At 59.1% G+C, this 15,684-nt stretch overlaps 1 protein-coding gene across 5 annotated transcripts in view; it reads left to right on the forward strand.

The window, feature by feature from the left end:
- The window catches only part of LOC142495989 (uncharacterized), a 209,327-nt gene that overhangs the window by 155,640 nt on the left and 38,003 nt on the right, over positions 1 to 15,684 (forward strand). The window lies entirely within an intron of this gene.

The raw sequence follows: 15,684 nt of genomic DNA on the forward strand, positions 1-15,684 counted from the left end.
GGCTGGTGGGGGTGGGTTGGTGGGTGTATAAAACGGGCTGGTGGTGGTTGGGTGGGTGTATAAAACGGGCTGGTGGGGGGTGGGTGGGTGTATAAAACTGGCTGGTAGGTGGTGGGTGGGTGTATAAAACTGGCTGGTGGGGGGTGGGTGGTTGTATAAAACTGGCTGGTGGGGGTGGGTGGGTGTATAAAACTGGCTGGTGGGGGGGTGGGTGTAAAAACGGGCTGGTGGGTGGGTGTATAAAACGGGCTGGTGGGGTGTGGGTAGGTGGGTGGGTGTATAAAACGGGCTGATGGGGGGTGGGTGGGTGGGTGTATAAAACGGGCTGGTTGGGTGTATAAAACGGGCTGGTGGGGGGTTGGTGGGTGTATAAAATGGGCTGGTGGGGGGTGGGTGGGTGTATAAAACAGGCTTGTGGGGGGTGGGTGGGTGTATAAAACGGGCTGGTGGGGGGTGGGTGGGTATATAAAACGGGCTGGTGGGGGGTGGGTGGGTGTATAAAACGGGTGGGTGGGTGTATAAAACGGGCTGGTGGGGGGTGGGTGGGTATGTGTATAAAACGGGCTGGTGGGGGGTGGGTGGGTGGGTGTATAAAACGGGCTTGTGGGGCGTGGGTGGATGGGTGTATAAAACGGGCTGGTGGGGGTTCGGTGGGTGTATAAAACGGGCTGGTGGTTGTATAAAACGGGCTGGTGGGGGGTGGGTGGGTGTATAAAACGGGCTGGTGGGGGGTTGGTGGGTGTATAAAACGGGCTGGTGGGTGGGTGTATAAAACGGGCTGGTTGTATAAAACGGGCTGGTGGGGGGTGGGTGGTTGTGTGTATAAAACGAGCTGGTGTTGGGTGGGTGGGTGGGTGGGTGTATAAAACTGGCTGGTGGTGGGGTGTATAAAACTGGCTGGTGGGGGGTGGGTGGGTGTATAAAACGGGCTGGTTGGGTGTATAAAATGGGCTGGTGAGGGGTGGGTGGGTGGGTGGGTGTATAAAACTGGCTGGTTGTGGGTGGGTGTATAAAATGGGCTGGTGGGGGGTGGTTGGGTGTATAAAACTGGCTGGTGGGGGGTGGGTGGGTGTATAAAACTGGCTGGTGGGGGGTGGGTGTATAAAACGGGCAGGTGGGTGGGTGGGTGTATAAAAAGGGCTGGTGGGGGGTTGTATAAAACGGGCTGGTGGGGGGTGGGTGTATAAAACGGGCTGGTGGGGGGTGGGTGGGTGTATAAAACGGGCTGGTGGTGGTTGGGTGGGTGTATAAAACGGGCTGGTGGGGGGTGGGTGGGTGTATAAAACTGTCTGGTGGGGGGTGGGTGGTTGTATAAAACTGGCTGGTGGGGGTGGGTGGGTGTATAAAATGGGCTGGTGGGGGGTGGGTGGGTGTAAAAAACTGGCTGGTGGGGGTGGGTGGGTGTATAAAACTGGCTGGTGGGGGGTGGGTGTATAAAACGGGCTGGTGGGTGGGTGGGTGTATAAAACGGGCTGGTGGGGTTTGGGTGGGTGGGTGGGTGTATAAAACGGGCTGGTGGGTTGTCTAAAAAGGGCTGATGGGGGGTGGGTGGGTGGGTGAATAAAACGGGCTGGTTGGGTGTATAAAACGGGCTGGTGGGGGGTTGGTGGGTGTATAAAACGGGCTGGTGGGGGGTGGGTGGGTGTATAAAACAGGCTTGTGGGGGGTGGGTGGGTGTATAAAACGGGCTGTTGGGGGGTGGGTGGGTATATAAAACGGGCTGGTGGGGGGTGGGTGGGTGTATAAAACGGGCTGGTGGGGGGTGGGTGGGTGGGTGTATAAAACGGGCTGGTGGGGGTGGGTGGGTGTATAAAACGGGCTGGTGGGTGGGTGTATAAAACGGGCAGGTGGGGGGTGGGTGGGTGTCTAAAACGGGCTGGTGGGGGGTGGGTGGGTGTATAAAACGGGCTGGTGGGGGGTGGGTGGGTGGGTGTATAAAACGGACTGGTGGGGGGTGGGTGGGTGGGTGTAGAAAACGGGCTGGTGGGCGGTATAAAACGGGCTGGTGGGGGTGGATGGGTGGGTGTATAAAACTGGCTGGTGGGGGATGGGTGGGTGTATAAAACGAGCTGGTGTTGGGTGGGTGGGTGGGTGGGTGTATAAAACTGGCTGGTGGTGGGGTGTATAAAACTGGCTGGTGGGGGGTGGGTGTATAAAACGGGCTGGTTGGGTGTATAAAATGGGCTGGTGAGGGGTGGGTGGGTGTATAAAACTGGCTAGTTGTGGGTGGGTGTATAAAACGGGCTGGTGGGGGTGGTTGGGTGTATAAAACTGGCTGGTGGGGGGTGGGTGGGTGTATAAAACTGGCTTGTGGGGGATGGGTGTATAAAACGGGCAGGTGGGTGGGTGGGTGTATAAAAAGGGCTGGTGGGGGGTTGTATAAAACGGGCTGGTGGGGGGTGGGTGTATAAAACGGGCTGGTGGGGGGTGGGTGGGTGTATAAAACGGGCTGGTGGGGGTGGGTTGGTGGGTGTATAAAACGGGCTGGTGGTGGTTGGGTGGGTGTATAAAACGGGCTGGTGGGGGGTGGGTGGGTGTATAAAACTGGCAGGTAGGTGGTGGGTGGGTGTATAAAACTGGCTGGTGGGGGGTGGGTGGTTGTATAAAACTGGCTGGTGGGGGTGGGTGGGTTTATAAAACTGGCTGGTGGGGGGTGGGTGTAAAAACGGGCTTGTGGGTGTATAAAACGGGCTGGTGGGGTGTGGATGGGTGGGTGGGTGTAGAAAACGGGCTGATGGGGGGTGGGTGGGTGGGTGTATAAAACGGGCTGGTTGGGTGTATAAAACGGGCTGGTGGGGGGTTGGTGGGTGTATAAAACGGGCTGGTGGGGGGTGGGTGGGTGTATAAAACAGGCTTGTGGGGGGTGGGTGGGTGTATAAAACGGGCTGGTGGGGGGTGGGTGGGTATATAAAACGGGCTGGTGGGGGGTGGGTGGGTGTATAAAACGGGTGGGTGGGTGTATAAAACGGGCTGGTGGGGGGTGGGTGGGTATGTGTATAAAACGGGCTGGTGGGGGGTGGGTGGGTGGGTGTATAAAACGGGCTTGTTGGGTGTATAAAACGGGCTGGTGGGGGGTGGGTGGGTGTATAAAACGGGCTGGTGGGGGTTCGGTGGGTGTATAAAACGGGCTGGTGGTTGTATAAAACGGGCTGGTGGGGGGTGGGTGGGTGTATAAAACGGGCTGGTGGGGGGTTGGTGGGTGTATAAAACGGGCTGGTGGGTGTATAAAACGGGCTGGTTGTATAAAACGGGCTGGTGGGGGGTGGGTGGTTGTGTGTATAAAACGAGCTGGTGTTGGGTGGGTGGGTGGGTGTATAAAACTGGCTGGTGGTGGGGTGTATAAAACTGGATGGTGGGGGGTGGGTGGGTGTATAAAACGGGCTGGTTGGGTGTATAAAATGGGCTGGTGAGGGGTGGGTGGGTGGGTGGGTGGGTGGGTGTATAAAACTGGCTGGTTGTGGGTGGGTGTATAAAACGGGCTGGTGGGGGGTGGTTGGGTGTATAAAACTGGCTGGTGGGGGGTGGGTGGGTGTATAAAACTGGCTGGTGGGGGGTGGGTGTATAAAACGGGCAGGTGGGTGGGTGGGTGTATAAAAAGGGCTGGTGGGGGGTTGTATAAAACGGGCTTGGTGGGGGTGGGTGTATAAAACGGGCTGGTGGGGGGTGGGTGGGTGTATAAAACGGGCTGGTGGGGGTGGGTTGGTGGGTGTATAAAACGGGCTGGTGGTGGTTGGGTGGGTGTATAAAACGGGCTGGTGGGGGGTGGGTGGGTGTATAAAACTGGCTGGTAGGTGGTGGGTGGGTGTATAAAACTGGCTGGTGGGGGGTGGGTGGTTGTATAAAACTGGCTGGTGGGGGTGGGTGGGTGTATAAAACGGGCTGGTGGGGTGTGGGTGGGTGGGTGGGTGTATAAAACGGGCTGGTGGGTTGTCTAAAAAGGGCTGATGGGGGGTGGGTGGGTGGGTGTATAAAACGGGCTGGTTGGGTGTATAAAACGGGCTGGTGGGGGGTTGGTGGTTGTATAAAACGGGCTGGTGGGGGGTGGGTGGGTGTATAAAACAGGCTTGTGGGGGGTGGGTGGGTGTATAAAACGGGCTGTTGGGGGGTGGGTGGGTATATAAAACGGGCTGGTGGGGGGTGGGTGGGTGTATTAAACGGGTGGGTGGGTGGGTGTATAAAACGGGCTGGTGGGGGGTGGGTGGGTATGTGTATAAAACGGGCTGGTGGGGGGTGGGTGTATAAAACGGGCTGGTGGGGGGTGGGTGGGTGTATAAAACGGGCTGGTGGGGGGTGGGTGGGTGTATAAAACGGGCTGGTGGGGGTTCGGTGGGTGTATAAAACGGGCTGGTGGTTGTATAAAACGGGCTGGTGGTGGGTGGGTGGGTGTATAAAACGGGCTGGTGGGGGGTGGGTGGGTGTATAAAACGGGCTGGTGGGGGTTCGGTGGGTGTATAAAACGGGCTGGTGGTTGTATAAAACGGGCTGGTGGGGGGTGGGTGAGTGTTTAAAACGGGCTGGTGGGGGGTGGGTGGGTGTATAAAACAGGCTGGTGGGGGGTGGGTGCTTGTATAAAATGGGCTGGTGGGTGTTGTATAAAACGGGCTGGTGGGGGGTGGGTGGGTGTATAAAACGGGCTGGTGGGGGGTGGGTGGGTGTATAAAACGGGCTGGTGGGGGGTGGGTGGGTGTATAAAACGGTCTGGTGGAGGGTGGGTGTATAAAACTGGTTGGTGGGGGGTGGGTGTATAAAACTGGCTGGTGGGGGGGTGGGGGGGTGTATAAAACTGGCTGGTGGGGGGTGGGTGTATAAAACTGGCTGGATTGTATAAAACGGGCTGGTGGGGGGTGGGTGGGTGGGTGTATAAAACAGGCTGGTGGGGGTTGGGTGGGTGGGTGTATAAAACGGGCTGGTGGGGGGTGGGTGGGTGGGTGTAAAAACAGGCTTGTGGGGGGTGGGCCCTCTGGGTGTATAAAACGGGCTGGTGGGGGGTGAGTGTATAAAACGGGCTGGTGGGTGGTGGGTGGGTTTCTGTATAAAACGGGCTGGTGGGGGCTGGTGGGGGGTGGGTGGGTGGGTGTATAAAACGGGCTGGTGGGGGGTGGGTGGGTGTATAAAACGGGCTGGTGGGTGGTGGGTGGGTGTATAAAACGGGCTGGTGGGTGGGTGTATAAAACGGGCTGGTGGGGGATGGGTGGGTGGGTGTATAAAACGGGCTGGGGTGGGTGGGTGGTTGTATAAAACGGGCTGGGGTGGGTGGGTGGGTGTATAAAACGGGCTGTGGGGGGTGGGTGGGTGTATAAAACGGGCTGTGGGGGGTGGGTGGGTGTATGAAACGGGCTGGTGGGGGGTGGGTGGGTGTATAAACCGGGCTGGTGGGGGGTGGGTGGGTGTATAAAACGGGCTGGTGGGGGGGGGTGTATAAAACGGGCTGGTAAGGGGGGTGGGTGTGAAAAACGGGCTGGTGGGGGGGGGTGGGTGTGAAAAACGGGCTGGTGTTGGGGGTGGGTGTGAAAAACGGGCTGGTGGGGGGGGGTGTGAAAAACGGGCTGGTGGGGGGTGGGTGTTAAAAACGGGCTGGTGGGGGGTGGGTGTGAAAAACGGGCTGGTGGGGGGTGGGTGTGAAATACGGGCTGGTGGGGGGTGGGTGGGTGTATAAAACGGGCTGGTGGGGGGTGGGTGGGTGTATAAAACTGGCTGGTGGGTGGTGGGTGGGTGTATAAAACTGGCTGGTGGGGGGTGGGTGTATAAAACGGGCTGGTGGGTGTATAAAACGGGCTGGTGGGTGTATAAAACGGGGTAGTGGGGGGTGGGTGGGTGTATAAAACGGGCTGGTGGGGGGTGGTTGAGTGGGTGGGTGGGTGTATAAAACGGGGCTTGTGGTGGGTGGGTGTATAAAACGGGCTGGTGGGGGGTGGGTGTCTAAAACGGGCTGGTGGGGGGTGGGTGGGTGTATAAAACGGGCTGGTGGGGGGTGGGTGTATAAAACGGTCTGGTGGGTGTATAAAACTGGCTGGTGGTGGGGTGTATAAAACTGGCTGGTGGGGGGTGGGTGGGTGTATAAAACGGGCTGGTTGGGTGTATAAAACGGGCTGGTGAGGAGTGGGTGGGTGGGTGTATAAAACTGGCTGATTGGGGGTGGGTGGGTGTATAAAACGGGCTGGTGGGGGGTGGTTGGGTGTATAAAACTGGCTGGTGGGGGGTTGTATAAAACGGGCTGGTGGGTGGGTGGGTGTATAAAACGGGCTGGTGTGGGGTGGGTGGGTGTATAAAACGGGCTGGTGGTGGTTGGGTGGGTGGGTGTATAAAACGGGCTGGTGGGGGGTGGGTGGGTGTATAAAACTGGCTGGTAGGTGGTGGGTGGGTGTATAAAACTGGCTGGTGGGGGGTGGGTGGGTGTATAAAACTGGCTGGTGGGGGTGGGTGGGTGTATAAAACTGGCTGGTGGGGGGTGGGTGTATAAAATGGGCTGGTGGGTGGGTGGGTGTATAAAACGGGCTGGTGGGGTGTGGGTGGGTGTATAAAACGGGCTGGTGGGGGGTGGGTGGGTGTCTAAAACGGGCTGGTGGGGGGTTGGTGGGTGGGTGTATAAAACGGGCTGGTTGGGTGTATAAAACGGGCTGGTGGGGGGTGGGTGGGTGTATAAAACGGGCTGGTGGGGGGTGGGTGGGTGTATAAAACGGGCTGGTGGGGGGTGGGTGTCTAAAACGGGCTGGTGGGGGGTGGGTGGGTGTATAAAACGGGCTGGTGGGGGGTGGGTGTATAAAACGGTCTGGTGGGTTGTATAAAACGGGCTGGTGGGCGGTATAAAACGGGCTGGTGGGGGTGGGTGGGTGGCTGTATAAAACTGGCTGGTGGGGGGTGGGTGTATAAAACGGGCTGGTGTTGGGTGGGTGGGTGGGTGTATAAAACTGGCTGGTGGTGGGGTGTATAAAACTGGCTGGTGGGGGGTGGGTGGGTGTATAAAACGGGCTGGTTGGGTGTATAAAACGGGCTGGTGAGGGGTGGGTGGGTGGGTGTATAAAACTGGCTGGTTGGGGGTGGGTGGGTGTATAAAACGGGCTGGTGGGGGGTGGTTGGGTGTATAAAACTGGCTGGTGGGGGGTGGGTGTAAAAACGGGCTGGTGGGTGGGTGGGTGTATAAAAAGGGCTGGTGGGGGGTTGTATAAAACGGGCTGGTGGGGGGTGGGTGTATAAAACGGGCTGGTGTGGGGTGGGTGGGTGTATAAAACGGGCTGGTGGGGGTGGGTTGGTGGGTGTATAAAACGGGCTGGTGGTGGTTGGGTGGGTGGGTGTATAAAACGGGCTGGTGGGGGGTGGGTGGGTGTATAAAACTGGCTGGTAGGTGGTGGGTGGGTGTATAAAACTTGCTGGTGGGGGGTGGGTGGGTGTATAAAACTGGCTGGTGGGGGTGGGTGGGTGTATAAAATGGGCTGGTGGGGGGTGGGTGGGTGTATAAAACTGGCTTTGTATAAAACTGGCTGGTGGGGGGTGGGTGTATAAAACGGGCTGGTGGGTGGGTGGGTGTATAAAACGGGCTGGTGGGGTGTGGGTGGGTGTATAAAACGGGCTGGTGGGGGGTGGGTGGGTGTCTAAAACGGGCTGGTGGGGGGTTGGTGGGTGGGTGTATAAAACGGGCTGGTTGGGTGTATAAAACGGGCTGGTGGGGGGTGGGTGGGTGTATAAAACGGGCTGGTGGGGGGTGGGTGGGTGTATAAAACGGGCTTGTGGGGGGTGGGTGGGTGTATAAAACGGGCTGGTGGGGTTGGGTGGGTGGGTGTATAAAACGGGCTGGTGGGGGGTGGGTGGGTGTATAAAACGGGATGGTGGGGGGTGGGTGTATAAAACGGGCTGGTGGGTTGTATAAAACGGGCTGGTGGGGGGTGGGTGTATAAAACGGGCTGGTGGGGGGTGGGTGGGTGTATAAAACGGGCTGGTGGGGGGGGGGGTGTGTGAAAAACGGGCTGGTGTGGGGGGGGGGGTGTTAAAAACGGGCTGGTAGGGGGTGGGTGTTAAAAACGGGCTGGTGGGGGGTGGGTGTTAAAAACGGGCTGGTGGGGGGTGGGTGGGTATGTGTATAAAACAGGCTGGTGGGGGGTGGGTGGGTGGGTGTATAAAACGGGCTGGTGGGGGGTGGGTGGGTGTATAAAACGGGCTGGTGGGCGGTATAAAACGGGGCTGGTGGGGGGTGGGTGGGTGTATAAAAAGGGTGGGTGGGTGTATAAAATGGGCTGGTGGGGGTTGGGTGGGTATGTGTATAAAACGGGCTGGTGGGGGGTGGGTGGGTGGGTGTATAAAATGGGCTGGTGGGGGGTGGGTGGGTGGGTGTATAAAACGGGCTGGTGGGCGGTATAAAACGGGCTGGTGGGGGGTGGGTGGGTGGGTGTATAAAACTGGCTGGTGGGGGGTGGGTGTATAAAATGGGCTGGTCGGGTGTATAAAACTGGCTGTTGGTGGGGTGTATAAAACTGGCTGGTGGGGGGTGGGTGTATAAAACGGGCTGGTTGGGTGTATAAAACGGGCTGGTGAGGGGTGGGTGGGTGGGTGTATAAAACTGGCTGGTTGGGGGTGGGTGGGTGTATAAAACTGGCTGGTGGTGGGGTGGGTGGGTGTATAAAACTGGCTGGTTGGGAGTGGGTGGGTTGTATAAAACTGGCTGGTTGGGGGTGGGTGGGTGTATAAAACGGGCTGGTGGGGGGTGGGTGGGTGTATAAAACTGGCTGGTGGGGGGTGGGTGGGTGTATAAAACTGGCTGGTGGGGGATGGGTGTATAAAACGGGCTGGTGGGTGGGTGGGTGTATAAAAAGGGCTGGTGGGGGGTTGTATAAAACGGGCTGGTGGGGGGGTGGGTGTTTAAAACGGTCTGGTGGGGGGTGGGTGGGTGTATAAAACGGGCTGGTGGTTGTATAAAACGGGCTGGTGGGGGGTGGGTGGGTGGGTGTATAAAACGGGCTGGTGGGGGTGGGTGGGTGTATAAAACGGGCTGGTGGGGGTGTTGTATAAAACGGGCTGGTGGGGGGTGGGTGGGTTGGTTGAATAAAACGGGCTGGTGGGGGGTGGGTAGGTGTATAAAACGGGCTGGTGGGGGTGGGTTGGTGGGTGTATAAAACGGGCTGGTGGGGGGTGGGTGGGTGTTTAAAACGGGCTGGTGGGGGGTGGGTGGTTGGGTGTATAAACGGGCTGGTGGGGGGGTGGGTGTGAAAAATGGGCTGGTGGGGTGGGTGGGTGTGAAAAACGGGCTGGTGGGGGGGGGGTGGGTGTGAAAAACGGGCTGGTGGGGGGGGGTGGGTGTGAAAAACGGGCTGGTGGGGGGGGGGTGAAAAATGGGCTGGTGGGGGGGGGGGGTGTGAAAAACGGGCTGGTGGGGGGTGGGTGTGAAAAACGGGTTGGTGGGGGGTGGGTGTGAAAAACGGGCTGGTGGGGGGTGGGTGTGAAAAACGGGCTGGTGGGGGGTGGGTGGGTGTATAAAACGGGCTGGTTTGTATAAAACGGCCTGGTGGGTGGTGGGTGGGTGTATAAAACTGGCTGGTGGGTGGTGGGTGGGTGTATAAAACTGGCTGGTGGGGGGTGGGTGGGTAGGTGTATAAAACGGGCTGGAGGGGGGTGGGTTGGTGGGTGTATAAAACGGGCTGGTAGGGGGTGGGTGGGTGGGTGTATAAAACGGGCTGGTGGGGGGTGGGTGGGTGTTTAAAACGGGCTGGTGGGGGGTGGGTGGGTGGGTGTATAAAACGGGCTGGTGGGGGGGTGGGTGTGAAAAACGGGCTGGTGGGGGGGGGTGTGAAAAACGGGCTGGTAGGGGGGGTGGGTGTGAAAAACGGGCTGGTGGGGGGGGGGGGTGGGTGTGAAAAACGGGCTGGTGGGGGGTGGGTGTGAAAAACGGGTTGGTGGGGGGTGGGTGTGAAAAACGGTCTGGTGGGGGGTGGGTGTGAAAAACGGGCTGGTGGGGGGTGGGTGGGTGTATAAAACGGGCTGGTTTGTATAAAACGGGGTGGTGGGTGGTGGGTGGGTGGGTGTATAAAACGGGCTGGTGGGGGGTGGGTGGGTGTATAAAATGGGCTTGTGGGGGGTGGGTGGGTGTATAAAACGGGCTGGTTGGGGGTGGGTGGGTGTATAAAACGGGCTGGTGGGGGGTGGGAGGGTGGGTGGGTGTATAAAACGGGCTGGTGGGGGGTGGGTGGGTGGGTGTATAAAACGGGCTGGTGGGGGGTGGGTGGGTAGGTGTATAAAACGGGCTGGTGGGTGTAAAAAACTGGCTGGTGGGGGGGGGTGGGTGTAAAAAACTGGCTGGTGGGGGTGGGTGGGTGTATAAAATGGGCTGGTGGGGGGTGGTTTGGTGGTTGTATAAAACGGGCTGGTGGGTTGTATAAAACGGGCTGGTGGGGGGTGGGTGTATAAAACGGGCTGGTGGGGGGTGGCTGGTAGTATAAAACGGTCTGGTGGGGGGTGGGTGTATAAAACGGGCTGGTGGGGGTTGGGTGTATAAAACTGGCTGGTGGGGGGTGGGTGGGTGTATAAAACTGGCTGGTGGGGGGTGGGTGGGTGTATAAAACTGGCTGGATTGTATAAAACGGGCTGGTGGGGGGTGGGTGGGTGGGTGTATAAAACAGGCTGGTGGGGGTTGGGTGGGTGGGTGTATAAAACGGGCTGGTGGGGGGTGGGTGGGTGGGTGTAAAAACAGGCTTGTGGGGGGTGGGTGGGTGGGTGTATAAAACGGGCTGGTGGGGGGTGGGTGTATAAAACGGGCTGGTGGGGGGTGGGTGGGTTTCTGTATAAAACGGGCTGGTGGGGGCTGGTGGGGGGTGGGTGGGTGGGTGTATAAAACGGGCTGGTGGGGGGTGGGTGGGTGTGTAAAACGGGCTGGTGGGGGGTGGGTGGGTGTATAAAACGGGCTGTGGGGGGTGGATGGGTGTATAAAACGGGCTGGTGGGGGGTGGGTGGGTGTATAAAACGGGCTGGTGGGGGGTGGGTGGGTGTATAAAACGGGCTGGTGGGGGGGGGGTGTATAAAACGGGCTGGTAAGGGGGGTGGGTGTGAAAAACGGGCTGGTGGGGGGGTGGGTGTGAAAAACGGGCTGGTGGGGGGGGTGGGTGTGAAAAACGGGCTGGTGGGGGGGGTGTGTGAAAAACGGGCTGGTGGGGGGTGGGTGTTAAAAACGGGCTGGTGGGGGGTGGGTGTGAAAAACGGGCTGGTTGGGGGTGGGTGGGTGTATAAAACGGGCTGGTGGGGGGTGGGTGGGTGTATAAAACTGGCTGGTGGGTGGTGGGTGTATAAAACTGGCTGGTGGGGGGTGGGTGTATAAAACGGGCTGGTGGGTGTATAAAACGGGCTGGTGGGTGTATAAAACGGGGTAGTGGGGGGTGGGTGGGTGTATAAAACGGGCTGGTGGGGGGTGGTTGAGTGGGTGGGTGGGTGTATAAAACGGGGCTTGTGGGGGGTGGGTGGGTGTATAAAACGGGCTGGTGGGGGGTGGGTGTGTAAAACAGGCTGGTGGGGGGTGGGTGGGTGTATAAAACGGGCTGGTGGGGGGTGGGTGTATAAAACGGTCTGGTGGGGGGTGGGTGGGTGGGTGTATAAAACGGGCTGGTGGGCGGTGGGTGGGTGTTTAAAACGGGCTGGTGGGGGGTGGGTGGGTGGGTGTATAAAACGGGCTGGTGGGGGGGTGGGTGTGAAAAACGGGCTGGTGGGGGGGGGTGTGAAAAACGGGCTGGTAGGGGGGGTGGGTGTGAAAAACGGGCTGGTGGGGGGGGGGGGGTGGGTGTGAAAAACGGGCTGGTGGGGGGTGGGTGTGAAAAACGGGTTGGTGGGGGGTGGGTGTGAAAAACGGTCTGGTGGGGGGTGGGTGTGAAAAACGGGCTGGTGGGGGGTGGGTGGGTGTATAAAACGGGCTGGTTTGTATAAAACGGGGTGGTGGGTGGTGGGTGGGTGGGTGTATAAAACGGGCTGGTGGGGGGTGGGTGGGTGTATAAAATGGGCTTGTGGGGGGTGGGTGGGTGTATAAAACGGGCTGGTTGGGGGTGGGTGGGTGTATAAAACGGGCTGGTGGGGGGTGGGAGGGTGGGTGGGTGTATAAAACGGGCTGGTGGGGGGTGGGTGGGTGGGTGTATAAAACGGGCTGGTGGGGGGTGGGTGGGTAGGTGTATAAAACGGGCTGGTGGGTGTAAAAAACTGGCTGGTGGGGGGGGGTGGGTGTAAAAAACTGGCTGGTGGGGGTGGGTGGGTGTATAAAATGGGCTGGTGGGGGGTGGTTTGGTGGTTGTATAAAACGGGCTGGTGGGTTGTATAAAACGGGCTGGTGGGGGGTGGGTGTATAAAACGGGCTGGTGGGGGGTGGCTGGTAGTATAAAACGGTCTGGTGGGGGGTGGGTGTATAAAACGGGCTGGTGGGGGTTGGGTGTATAAAACTGGCTGGTGGGGGGTGGGTGGGTGTATAAAACTGGCTGGTGGGGGGTGGGTGGGTGTATAAAACTGGCTGGATTGTATAAAACGGGCTGGTGGGGGGTGGGTGGGTGGGTGTATAAAACAGGCTGGTGGGGGTTGGGTGGGTGGGTGTATAAAACGGGCTGGTGGGGGGTGGGTGGGTGGGTGTAAAAACAGGCTTGTGGGGGGTGGGTGGGTGGGTGTATAAAACGGGCTGGTGGGGGGTGGGTGTATAAAACGGGCTGGTGGGGGGTGGGTGGGTTTCTGTATAAAACGGGCTGGTGGGGGCTGGTGGGGGGTGGGTGGGTGGGTGTATAAAACGGGCTGGTGGGGGGGGGGTGGGTGTGTAAAACGGGCTGGTGGGGGGTGGGTGGGTGTATAAAACGGGCTGTGGGGGGTGGATGGGTGTATAAAACGGGCTGGTGGGGGGTGGGTGGGTGTATAAAACGGGCTGGTGGGGGGTGGGTGGGTGTATAAAACGGGCTGGTGGGGGGGGGTGTATAAAACGGGCTGGTAAGGGGGGTGGGTGTGAAAAACGGGCTGGTGGGGGGGTGGGTGTGAAAAACGGGCTGGTGGGGGGGGTGGGTGTGAAAAACGGGCTGGTGGGGGGGGTGTGTGAAAAACGGGCTGGTGGGGGGTGGGTGTTAAAAACGGGCTGGTGGGGGGTGGGTGTGAAAAACGGGCTGGTTGGGGGTGGGTGGGTGTATAAAACGGGCTGGTGGGGGGTGGGTGGGTGTATAAAACTGGCTGGTGGGTGGTGGGTGGGTGTATAAAACTGGCTGGTGGGGGGTGGGTGTATAAAACGGGCTGGTGGGTGTATAAAACGGGCTGGTGGGTGTATAAAACGGGGTAGTGGGGGGTGGGTGGGTGTATAAAACGGGCTGGTGGGGGGTGGTTGAGTGGGTGGGTGGGTGTATAAAACGGGGCTTGTGGGGGGTGGGTGGGTGTATAAAACGGGCTGGTGGGGGGTGGGTGTGTAAAACAGGCTGGTGGGGGGTGGGTGGGTGTATAAAACGGGCTGGTGGGGGGTGGGTGTATAAAACGGTCTGGTGGGGGGTGGGTGGGTGGGTGTATAAAACGGGCTGGTGGGCGGTATAAAACGGGCTGGTGGGGGTGGGTGGGTGGGTGTATAAAACTGGCTGGTGGGGGGTGGGTGTATAAAACGGGCTGGTGTTGGGTGGGTGGGTGGGTGTATAAAACTGGCTGGTTTTGGGGTGTATAAAACTGGCTGGTGGGGGTGGGTGGTTGTATAAAACTGGCTGGTTGGGTGTATAAAATGGGCTGGTGTATAAAACTGGCTGGTGGTGGGGTGTATAAAACTGGCTGGTGGGGGGTGGGTGGGTGTATAAAACGGGCTGGTTGGGTGTATAAAACGGGCTGGTGGGGGGTGGTTGGGTGTATAAAACGGGCTGGTGGGGGGTGGGTGTATAAAACGGGCTGGTGGGTGGGTGGGTGTATAAAAAGGGCTGGTGGGGGGTTGTATAAAACGGGCTGGTGGGGGGTGGGTGTATAAAACCGGCTGGTGTGGGGTGGGTGGGTGTATAAAACGGGCTGGTGGGGGTGGGTTGGTGGGTGTATAAAACGGGCTGGTGGTGGTTGGGTGGGTGGGTGTATAAAACGGGCTGGTGGGGGGTGGGTGGGTGTATAAAACTGGCTGGTAGGTGGTGGGTGGGTGTATAAAACTGGCTGGTGGGGGGTGGGTGTATAAAACTGGCTGGTGGGGGTGGGTGGGTGTATAAAATGGGCTGGTGGGGGGTGGGTGGGTGTATAAAACTGGCTGGTGGGGGTGGGTGGGTGTATAAAACTGGCTGGTGGGGGGTGGGTGTATAAAACGGGCTGGTGGGTGGGTGGGTGTATAAAACGGGCTGGTGGGGTGTGGGTGGGTGTATAAAACGGGCTGGTGGGGGGTGGGTGGGTGTCTAAAACGGGCTGGTGGGGGGTTGGTGGGTGGGTGTATAAAACGGGCTGGTTGGGAGTATAAAACGGGCTGGTGGGGGGTGGGTGGGTGTATAAAACGGGCTGGTGGGGGGTGGGTGGGTGTATAAAACGGGCTGGTGGGGGGTGGGTGTCTAAAACGGGCTGGTGGGGGGTGGGTGGGTGTATAAAACGGGCTGGTGGGGGGTGGGTGTATAAATCGGTCTGGTGGGTTGTATAAAACGGGCTGGTGGGCGGTATAAAACGGACTGGTGGTTGTATAAAACTGGCTGGTGGGGGGTGGGTGTATAAAACGGGCTGGTGGGGGGTGGGTGGGTGTATAAAACGGACTGGTTGGGTGTATAAAACGGGCTGGTGAGGGGTGGGTGGGTGGGTGTATAAAACGGGCTGGTTGGGGGTGGGTGGGTGTATAAAACGGGCTGGTGGGGGGTGGTTGGGTGTATAAAACTGGCTGGTGGGGGGTGGGTGTATAAAACGGGCTGGTGGGTGGGTGTATAAAAAGGGCTGGTGGGGGGTTGTATAAAACGGGCTGGTGGGGGGTGGGTGTATAAAATGGGCTGGTGGGGGGTGGGTGGGTGTATAAAACTGGCTGGTGGGGGTGGGTGTATAAAACTGGCTGGTGGGGGGTGGGTGGGTGGGTGTATAAAACGGGCTGGTGGGGGGTGGGTGGGTAGGTGTATAAAACGGGCTGGTGGGGGGTGGGAGGGTGGGTGGGTGTATAAAACGGGCTGGTGGGGGGTGGGTGGGTGGGTGTATAAAACGGGCTGGTGGGGGGTGGGTGGGTAGGTGTATAAAACGGGCTGGTGGGTGTAAAAAACTGGCTGGTGGGGGGGGGTGGGTGTAAAAAACTGGCTGGTGGGGGTGGGTGGGTGTATAAAATGGGCTGGTGGGGGGTGGTTTGGTGGTTGTATAAAACGGGCTGGTGGGTTGTATAAAACGGGCTGGTGGGGGGTGGGTGTATAAAACGGGCTGGTGGGGGGTGGCTGGTAGTATAAAACGGTCTGGTGGGGGGTGGGTGTATAAAACGGGCTGGTGGGGGTTGGGTGTATAAAACTGGCTGGTGGGGGGTGGGTGGGTGTATAAAACTGGCTGGTGGGGGGGTGGGTGGGTGTATAAAACTGGCTGGATTGTATAAAACGGGCTGGTGGGGGGTGGGTGGGTGGGTGTATAAAACAGGCTGGTGGGGGTTGGGTGGGTGGGTGTATAAAACGGGCTGGTGGGGGGTGGGTGGGTGGGTGTAAAAACAGGCTTGTGGGGGGTGGGTGGGTGGGTGTATAAAACGGGCTGGTGGGGGTGGGTGTATAAAACGGGCTGGTGGGGGGTGGGTGGGTTTCT

This window comes from Ascaphus truei, chromosome 1, assembly GCF_040206685.1.
Source record: "Ascaphus truei isolate aAscTru1 chromosome 1, aAscTru1.hap1, whole genome shotgun sequence".
Taxonomy (NCBI): Eukaryota; Metazoa; Chordata; class Amphibia; order Anura; family Ascaphidae; genus Ascaphus; species Ascaphus truei.